This window comes from Amblyomma mixtum, chromosome 2, assembly GCF_055824585.1.
Source record: "Amblyomma mixtum isolate Tamu chromosome 2, ASM5582458v1, whole genome shotgun sequence".
Classification (NCBI taxonomy): Eukaryota; Metazoa; Arthropoda; class Arachnida; order Ixodida; family Ixodidae; genus Amblyomma; species Amblyomma mixtum.
In genome coordinates this window covers 301,434,339-301,444,679 of record NC_143013.1, presented here as the reverse complement: position 1 = coordinate 301,444,679, position 10,341 = coordinate 301,434,339, and the positions used below count along the sequence as shown (strand labels likewise).

Below are 10,341 nucleotides of genomic sequence, written 5' to 3'. Positions count from 1 at the left end.
GTGCATTTTGTTCAGTATATGTAGGTTTGGGAAAGAGCCTGTTTGTAATTGTCTCCAAGTGACAGCTTCCTCTCTGCTGAGAGATTTGTGCGGTGGGGGATATCGCATTCTTCTGCCTCTGTAGTTTTGTAGTATGGCCGAGTAATCCCTGGGTGCTGGCGCGAGTTCCGCGGGCTCGTCGGATGCTCGGAAAGTAATGTATCCTCGAGCTATCCTGTCGGCCTCTTCGTTCCCTGCCACCCCCGTGTGCCCCGGTACCCACACAATTTTGTGTGGGATCTTGTCGCTTTGTTCTTCCTGGTTTTTAATTCTGTCGCTCGCTGCGAGAAGTATACGGAGCGCGTGACGACCTATCCTGCCATTCATGTAATTTCGGCAGGCTGTTTGAGAGTCCGTGAGTATTGTTAGCGACCGCCCGGTTCTATAGCCCTCCGCCACCGATAGAGCAACGGCTACTTCCTCAGACTCTGCAGCTGTGCAGCCTCGGAGAGACGCGCTGGTCATTTCGCGTAAAGACGAATCGACCACCGCCGCCACAGCGATTTTGGTGTCGCCTTCTCACCAATACTTTGCTGTGCCCGGCAGCGCTAAAACATTTTGACCCCTCCTTTAGCGGCAGCTGCCCACACTGTAGTGCAGTGTCTTCTGACACTTATCACATGGTGTGGGCCTGCCCCTCCAACCCCGCTATTCCCCCCATCCCCAACCCAACCCGGGAGGACTGGGAGGCGACCCTGCTCGGCTGCCACGACTTACAGGCCCAACAAGCCTTAGTCGGGCGCGCCCGGGCGGCGGCAACCGCCACTGGGGTCCCATACTAGGGACCTCCACCTAGTGTTTTTAAGGATCGGTCCCTTACGGGCTGATCCAAACATACCTCCAGTTCATTCGAAATAAATGTTTTCACCACCACCACCACCTCCTCTCCAAGACGCGTCTGCATACACGGTCGTGGCTTGAGGAGCGTATGTTTTCTCGATGAATTCGGCCCTCGCTTCTCTTCTGCCTCGATGGAGGTTGGGATCCATGTTTTTTGGTATTGGCGCTACCTTCAGGGTCTTGCGAAGCTCGTCCAGGGAGAAAAATTCATGGGGGCCACTTTGCTGACCTCAAGTGCGGTGAGGCGAAAGCCTTAAGCGCAGTGTTGCTGCTTATGTCACTGATGTGTGGTTAATATGTTAAGTTTCGCCTCTAAGAGTGGAACGCGACAGCGTCTTGCAACGCTGCTAGGGAGTCCACACACCGCCATCGCCCATTCGGCACTACGCCTTGCTCGACGGTAAATTCGTTTTTGAGGAAAATAAATGTATCTCTCTCGCATATCTCGGTGGACACCTGAACCTCGCCGTAAGGGAAGGGAAGAAGCTGGGAGTGAACGAAGACGCCGTATTAGCTAGACGCGCCTTTACTCATTCCAAACCATTGACCTGGCATGGCGGAGCGGTTAGCGTGCTCGTCTCGCACTCCGGACACCCTGGTTCGATTCCCCAACCCGACCAATTTACTACTCGGTTTTATTTATTTATATGGTCTGACTAGAATGGTTAATTAGGCTAATTGGTTTTAACCATTGTTCTAATGTCATACCTCATGTCCTGTCAAGTAATGGAACTCTCTAGAATGTTTGGCACAATGTGTATGTAACATCTAGAAACGTCTTAGTCATGTAGTCATTAAGTACAATGATATAACCATGAAGCGACTTTCATCATGTTCCGATGTCTGTCGATTGCACCCGATTAAGTATCAATTGGCTATTGATTGGCACATGCCCTTATAAGGCATGCATCCGAAACGCGGACACATTTGCTAACACGTCTTGGTCACGACAATATGAGGCAGTAAAGGCTTTCGCCTTAAAAGGTTAGACGCTAAAACGAGCGCTGAATTTGTCTCTTTTAACAATTAGTGCGCCATTTCCTTTCCTAAAAAAACAATTTTCAACGCGAACCCTATAACATAAGTGATGCGACGACATCTATCAGCACGGCCAGTAACCATGTCTAATTTTTTGTTCTTCGTGGTGGTGGCCGGCGGAGGCGATAACGGTGGCGTCCAGCAGTGGCGAATGTCCCAGCGTTCTGGGTAGCACGTCCTGTCACCGTCCCCTCCTCTTCGGCACATGACGACTGCTGTTCTCACGGGTCGCAATACGTAAAAAGCGCCAAGGTCAGGTACTCTGTCGCAGGTGAAGAAAAGATAAACGAACGAAAAGTGGCTGATGAGGAACGCTCCTCTAGACTGTTGTGCGGCTGTCGGTATTCATGAGCCCTACTAGATTACGGTACGCCTCTCCTGCAGCGTATTTCATGCTCACATTTACTCTTGCCGACGGGATAGTGTGTGAATTTTCTTTCTCTCTTCCTCAGCATCCAGCACTCGTTTCGGTTGCATGGCAGCTGCATTGACTGCACCTTTCTACCCTGATCCGACTGCACACACATACGTATGATACGGTAAACGTAGAGACTACCCATGTCTTATCAGCCGAGGTCAAAGCTGGTCAAAGGCAACAAAATTAAGCAAGGGCCAGAAACGCTGCGCGCTTCCTTCTCCACTTCTCGTCGTTATCGTCGCCTTCACCACAGCAAGATTTGTTTTTTTTTTTTAAAGTTTCCACGCCTCGTGGTAGTAGTAGGACAACTTTATTCATCGGAAACTATGACGAAATTCCAGAATGGACGCTAGGCGGCTACGTAGCACAGCCTTTCAGCGACAACTTCGGCCCTGCCCGCCGCACGAAGTTGTACCTCTGAGTCCGAGCTGGACAACGCAGTCTGCCACTGCTCTCCTGAAGCCCCGTAGGTCTCTAGATAATGCAGACAGCTCACCTGACCTTTGACATTTTTTTTCTTAGCTATCTCCTTGGCATCGTATGGTGCTTATGCTTATCTTGTCTCTGTCCAGGTCCTCTCCCTGCATTCTAACTATCACCGTGGAAGTTCCACCGGTTCCTTGCCCTTCCCTTTCCACGCTACTCGCCTCCTCAAATCTCGGATGTGATAAAACAACTTTATTCTGACACAACATTCAACGTTTAGAATATCCTCTAGTCTCGAATGTTGCCACACGAACACACGCGCGTCCGCTGGGTTTCATCGCATAAAGGCTATAACTATAAGATATTGGTCACAGCTAGCTGTCTCTAAACCGCAGCAAGCTGTCTCTAAATTCCAACCACAGGCTAAGCGGCTTTCGTGCATATTGCCTGACCGTTTATTCTTTGGTCTCTTCCCGAAAAATAGCGAATGTAAATAAAAGAAAGCTAAAAAAAAACAAAAATATTTACAAAGCATGTGCGACCTAGCCTATTTCCTGTCGCATAAGCAAGCAGTGCCCTTTAAAGAACAGTAGTTTAGCAGCAGAACACAACACACTAATGGAGTGGCAAGCGTACAACTTTTACGCAGCCAAAAAACCCACAGGCCCGTGCGCAAAAGTGCCTTCCCTTCAGATGTACATGAGAAGTCCAGCCGAATCGGTCAGGCAGTTCGGAGTATAATGTGGACGCCAAATTCCGTGAACACTGGCTCGGACAGCTGACCCGCTCGAAGCGCGAAGGCGGCGTCTTCGAAGGGCTTCTGCATAGCGCCGCGACCGAATATACCCAGGTCGCCCTTCTTCTTCGCCGAGCTGCAGTCGCTGAACTGGCGAGCAAGCTCGTCGAAGGTCGCTTTACCCGACACGACGCGTTCGCGGTAGGCCTCGATGAGGCCGACCGCCTCGTCTCGGCTCCGGGTGATGACTGCTTCGCGCCAAGAAGTGGGCCGACGGGAGTCCCGGTGCTTGACGAGCAGGTGCGAACACTGCACCACGCCCTGAGGCCGCTGTCCCAAGGGCGCAGCCTGTGCGGCTTGGGTTGGAAGCTCCCACTGGCTTTCATTTGTCAGCAGGTTAACGTAGTACGGGTGGCCTGTAGATCGGCTCACTTGCATTTCCCAACCACTCGGCAAATGACCTGCCATCTTAATCATGCGGTGCTGCAAGGGGAGAAAACGAAGAGTAATCAAAACAGGAAACAAGAATTACCGAAATTAGCGCTACTGATGATGATGATGATGATGATGATGATGATGTCCTTGGGCTGAATGGCACATACCTACGGCGGGGGATTGGCCAGGGTGCATAGCGGATACAAACGCACTCATGTACAGGGAATGGAGTAGGATTAAATCTAAAAATTTGGAACGCAGAGCTAGAATTTGTACAATACAAAAAATACGGAGAAAGAAAAGTTGTGAATTCACATTCTAGCAGAGGAATCTACCAGATGAAATTATATAATCGTGAATAGAATCGAACACTGGTTTCAGGGCATATCCCTTGGCGCTTGCCCCGAAGGATAAGAGAATCGGTATAGATAGAGGAAGCCCAAGCCGAGCGAGGGGGATCTCCAGGCAAATTCTACGGAGAGCAGCGAGCCGCCGGCAGGAGAGGAAAAAATGTTCTATAGACTCAATTTCGCCACAAGACTCACAAAGGTTGGATATCGAAAGCCCCGATCGGCATAAATAAAGATTTAGCCGCGGTATCCTGCAGCGCAAAAGGGTCATGGACACCTCACATTGCCTCGAACTACACATCCGCACACTCCAAGGAAATGCCAGGTGTTGAAAATTCGCTGCAGCGAGGAGAGGCTCATGGCTCAAGGTGTGGAAACGCTGGAATCGCTGAAAGCGTGCTAGAGTCAAGTAAACAGTATTTGGGACGAAAGGGACAATAGGACCATCAAGGGCAGACTTTGCTAAAAAATCAGCCCTCTCATTAGAAACAATGCCACAGTGCCCAGGGACCCAGTGAAAGCGAACTTCTGAAACATGTGGAGGAATAAAAAATTGAAGGGAACGGCTCATAGGAGTATCACTCGAGGTTTCGAGCGCTGCCAAAACAGACAGGTTGTCTGAGAGTATAATAACCCGAGTGATACTGCAGGGAATCCTTATTAAGGCCAACTCAATGGCCAGAAACTCAGCTACAAAAATAGGGGTATAGTCAGGGGCCCGAAATGAGTAGCTCCAATCAAGAGCCCTTGAGTAAATACCAATAGCGGCCTTTTCATTTTGCTGGGAGGCATCTGTATAGACGGCAATATGGTTAGGAAAATTGTCTAGGTACTCCTCTATGAGCCCATTTAACATATTGGCGGGCAGGTTCTTAGCATTCCTTGGGAGGGTGTTGTCAAAGAAGACGGCCGTGTCAGCCCGCCTGTGGTTGACTAGTACCAAAGATCTCATTGATACAGAAATATTTGACAGCAGGGAGTTAGAGAACACCACCTGAGGGAGCTTATACCGAGGCCAGGAAGTACCAAAGAAGAGAGTTGGGTTCGTTGTAAATATAGGGTTAGCCAATCCAGGAACAGGCTCCAAAGACCTTAAAAATGTCCGCACAGTGATAAGCTCAAACCGGGAATTGAGATCAGGTATTCGCGCCTCCAAGTACAACACCGCATTAGCTACTGATTTAGGGAGACCTAAGCAAAGGCGCAGAGCGCGTCGCTCCATAACAAACAGGGGTTCACGCTTGTACTTTGGGCACCCAGAAAAGAGAACGGAGCCAAATTCAAGGATTGGCCGTACATAGGACTTATAAAGAAGTAGTAGAGTGTCTCGTCGCATACCGAATTTTTTGTTGCTGATCCTCACCAACCGGCCGAGGGCACGCTCACCCTTAAGCGCAATGCTTCTAATGTGTGGCCGCCAGTCTAATTGCGGGTCATATATTATACCCAAGTATTTTGTTGAATCAACTTGCGGGATGAGGATAGAGTGATACGACAGAGAGATGTAAAGAGGGGTTGCTTGTGGGAAAACAAGGACGGCACACTTGTTCACATTTAAAGTTAATTTTATGCTGTCTAGCTAAACTTCCAGAGCATTTAAATACTCTTGCAGTAATTGGTACAGGATATGAATGTCTTTGGCAGAAGCGAAAAAAGCAATATCATCCGCATACACATAAACTTTGACGGCTGGGTGAATAGGGATATCACGCATTATTATGTTAAACAATAACGGTGAAAGAACGGAGCCTTGTGGGACACCTCTAGACTGGGCGTATGTTGTAGAAGTTAACGTACCCTTAGAACAAAAGAACGCTCTATTCTTTAAGAACTCTCCTATCCACGCAAATAGGTACAAAGGAGGTTGCACATTAGCCAGTTTATGAAGCAAAATGCTGTGTTCAACGCTGTCGTAAGCCTTTGCAATATCTAAAGTAACCAGAGCTGATACCTCATTTTGCCTCATAGCAACCTTAATACGGCTCTCCAAGTCTATGTGCGCGGTCCAAATAGAACACCCCCGGCGGAAGCCAATCTGAGCCTCGCTAAAACCTTGAAGACTCAGAATATGACTAGTGAGGCGGCTGAAGACTACCCGCTCTACAAGCTTAACCAAATTTGATGTGAGAGCAATCGGCCGAATATTGTCGAGATCAAAACCCTTCCCCTGCTCTTTCAGCAGTAAAATAATTTTCGCTGTTTTCCAATTTTGTGGAATCCAGGCTTTTTCCAAAGACCAGTTCACAATCTGCAAGAGGTACGAGGCAAAATCTTGCATTAGGATTTTAAGCATGCCAACTGTTACTCCGTCAATCCCAGGGGCAGCAGATTGCAGGCAATTAACTACGGACGCTAAATCAGATTCAGATGCCTTAGTGAAGTCTCCACCCAAATGAAACGGGCTTGATGGAAAGGTAGTGCGAGCTCGAAAACGCCCAGCAAGGCCTTGGGCTATGTACTCTAGTTGATCTTTTTCGTCCCGAGGTGGCAATACTGTGGATTGAGAGATGTGAGAAGAGGGCAGCACATGAGTACGTTCCATGAATCTATAAAGAGACTTCCGGTTGACAGGATTAGACAGATAGGTGTTCAGGCTTGCATTGTAATCATCCTTAGCCTTAGATATCGTTCTTTTAAAAGAGGCTGCAAAGAATTTGTAATTTATCCAGTTCTTTGGGCACTGGTTGTGCGTTAGACTCTTCCATGCAGCTTTCCTTCGACGATAGGCTTTTTCGCAGTCGTCATTCCACCAACTGGAAGGAGTCTTATTTACAACGCCTGACCGGACTGTAAAGACTGCTCGCCGAGAGGCGTCTAACACAGAATTTAATACCTGAGGGCCCCCGTCAGATTTATCGGAGGGGGCAACAGACGAGAGGGTCTCACCTAGGAGGTTCTTGAACAGTGTAGTATTTATAAATTTTTGTGGCGAACCAGTCGCCTTGACTGGACTGCACGCAATAGTGAAAGTGATTGGAGAGTGGTCACTGGACGTACCGCAGTCAACTGTACACCACGAAGATACCGCTGTACCATTAACTGCTAGCGTTAAATCAATAGCTGATCGAGAATCAGCCCTCATGTAAGTTATGGCGCGACTATTGTAACAGCACACGCCGTTTCCTGACATCCAAGACCAAAGTAATTTCCCGCTGAAGTCTGATCTGAAACCACAAATTATATGATGGGAATTGAAGTCCCCAGCTAGAACTACTCGTCTGCTGATGCGCAGTAACGCATCGAGCTCATCCGTCCTACGGACTCCTGCGGGGAAGTAGATATTTGCCACCGTAACAGGGGCGCACTGCGGAATAATGATTTCAACGGCAAGTATCTCACAATCAGGTCTCATAATTTTGTGAGACACTTTAGCACGATGATACAGTTTCGTTGAAATCAATGTTAGTAAGCCCCCACCCCTGCCGTTTGGGCGATCATTTCTAAAAACGGAGAAATTTTTAATTGCAAATGGGCGATTAGGATTGAGCCACGACTCCTGTATTAAAATAATGTCTGGACTATGTTTTAGTATAAGCTGCTGTAAATCGGGGAAAGGTGATGATATAGAGCGACAATTCCACTGTAGAACAGATATTCCCGCCATGATTATTGCTTTAAAAACGTAGCCGCAACAGCCTCTTTCAACACATATGTTTTCTTAGAAATTCCAGGCGAACTTTTCTTAGTCTTACCATGATGATGGTCAGATTTCTATGGAGAAGAGGAAGCACGACACTTCTGAGATGGAGTAGTCATTTCAACATCTGACTCACAAGCGTTAGAGAGGGGGACTTGGTCAGAGTCATGTACACCCACGGACGTGGAGGCAGAAGGGGTGGTGGGCTGAATAGCAGCAGTGGCAGAGGAGGAAGGACAGGTAGACGAGTTGAGGTTACTTAAAGCCGATGAAGCAGCCTGCGCGGAAATGACCTGGGACAAGGCATCACTGAACGTACTGATCATGCGGTCAAGTACGCCAGCAACAGCCTTCTCCACCGCAGCAACAACGGACTTAGTTAAGGCTGCTTCCACATCAGCCGTGGTCGTGCGGGCAATACTTGCGTATGAGCACTGCCGTCTGTCAAGGCGGGCGTATGCATCAGCGCGCGAGCGCCTGTCACGCTGAATAATGTCCAAAACGTTCTGCTCATCGGCACGCTTGGGGCAGGTGGGGTCGTCAGCTGTGTGATCAGAGTGGCAAAGACAGCAGCTAAGCGACATGCGCAGTAACTCTAATTTCGCAGGACATGCGAGGCAGTTGCTGCGCCATTTCCTTTTCTCAAATACACAAGATATGGAGGCTAGGTATAAAGACGTGGAAGAAGACGACGACGACGACCGTCGATTGCTACAGCGCTACTGTAGCAATCGACGGTCGTCGTCGTCTTCTTCCACGTCTTTATACCTAGCCTCCATATCTTGTGGATTTGAGAAAAGGAAATGGCGCAGCAACTGCCTCGCATGTCCTGCGAAATTAGAGTTACTGCGCCCTTTCCATTCCTTAAAACCAATTTTTCACCAAGAAAACAAAAGTACTGTCTCGAAAGGAGTCTCGTCCAGTCCAGCTGTATGTTACGGTACTCACTGGTACTAACGAAAAGGATTCAGCCGAAGTTACTGAGGAGAAGAAGAATAAGTTAAAGAAATGCAACGAGTTATGGAAAGACAATTGATAGGTGTAACGTTAACAGACAGGAAGAGGGTAGAGTGGGTGAGGGAACAAACATGAGTTACTGACATCCTAGTCGAAATCTCGTTTGGTTTCTTGTTTCGGGGGGTTTCACGTCCCAAAGCGACTGAGACTATGGGGCATGCCGTAGTGAAGGGCACTGTGAATTTCGACCACCGGCGGTTCTTTTAACGTACACTGACATTGCACAGTACACGGGTCTGTAGAATTTCGCCTCCATCGAAATTCGACCAGATTAATAAATGGACTTGGGCAGGACATGTAATTCGAAGGCAAGATAACCACTGGTTCATGAGCGTAACACACTGGATTCCAAGGAAAGAGAAGCATAGCGGGGGCCGGCAGAAAGTTATGTGGGCGGATGAGATTGAGTAGATTGCAAGGATAGGGTGGCCGGAGCTGGCACGGGACAGGGTTAATTGGAGAGATATGGAAGGAGCCTTTGTCCTGCAGAGGGCGTAGTAAGGCTGATTGATGATGACGATGATGGTGTTATCCCTGTCGGGTTAAAGCCGGAATGCCGCTTTCTAGCTGTTAACGTCAACATTAGATTCATCTGCGTTACGTTAAGTGTTATGACGACCAGCTTACACTTGAGTAGCAAGCAATACTACGGGCTTTCCTTATGCGTATACGGTCTTTTTTTGCTAACCATCTGGAGCCTTATTGCGCCTTACGAAGAAAACAATCAAGCATTATTATCTTTATTTCAACGTGGCCGTCTGCTCCGCTTGACAGCGAATGTAAAGCCAGCTGCTGCAGCTCAGACCTCCTCGCAAGGACGCCATCCCAAACTCTGAGCTAACGCTGAGCAACTTAAAGTATTTGAAGACTTAGTTAGATTCAGGCCCTAATTCATCTTGAATCAATTATGCTGCCCGGTCCTTCTTGTTCGAAGACACATCGATTGGCTAACCTATTTTTGAGGACGAGTAATCGACCTGACACATGTTCCACGAGGAAACATGCGTGGCATAAATCAATGAATCCAGCGCGAAGCGGGCAGGAGCGGTAATAGAAGGTAATGGCACGCCTAAAGGAGTGAAAGTACTTAAAGGAGCAATCAATCTTCGTTCAGGAGAGAGAAAGGTAGTTTTCCTTCGCTTTCTCTGGTGCTATTCACCCCCTAATCTGAGTGCAAGAATGTTCTGATTGAAGTAGGGCGGCGGGATTCTTTACCGGTTGCTACCCATGTTTCTGCATATTTTCTGAACAAAGTTGCAATTGACGGTGTGCCTTCCTTCTTAGATGGAAGAAAAACACGAGTATTGCCTGCCCGTAGTAAGCTGCGTACGAATAACTAATCTTAATCGTAGTCATGCGTCAGGTTAATGCACGCTGCGATTAATTTTGCACGCACTTCTGTCTC

The 10,341-nt window shown here is 48.2% G+C and overlaps 1 pseudogene; it reads right to left on the bottom strand.

Annotated features, from left to right (window-relative positions):
• Nucleotides 1–3,482: 3,482 nt before the first annotated feature.
• LOC149364695 (peptidyl-prolyl cis-trans isomerase NIMA-interacting 1 pseudogene) lies at nt 3,483–4,381 on the bottom strand (annotated as a pseudogene).
• Nucleotides 4,382–10,341: the final 5,960 nt, after the last annotated feature.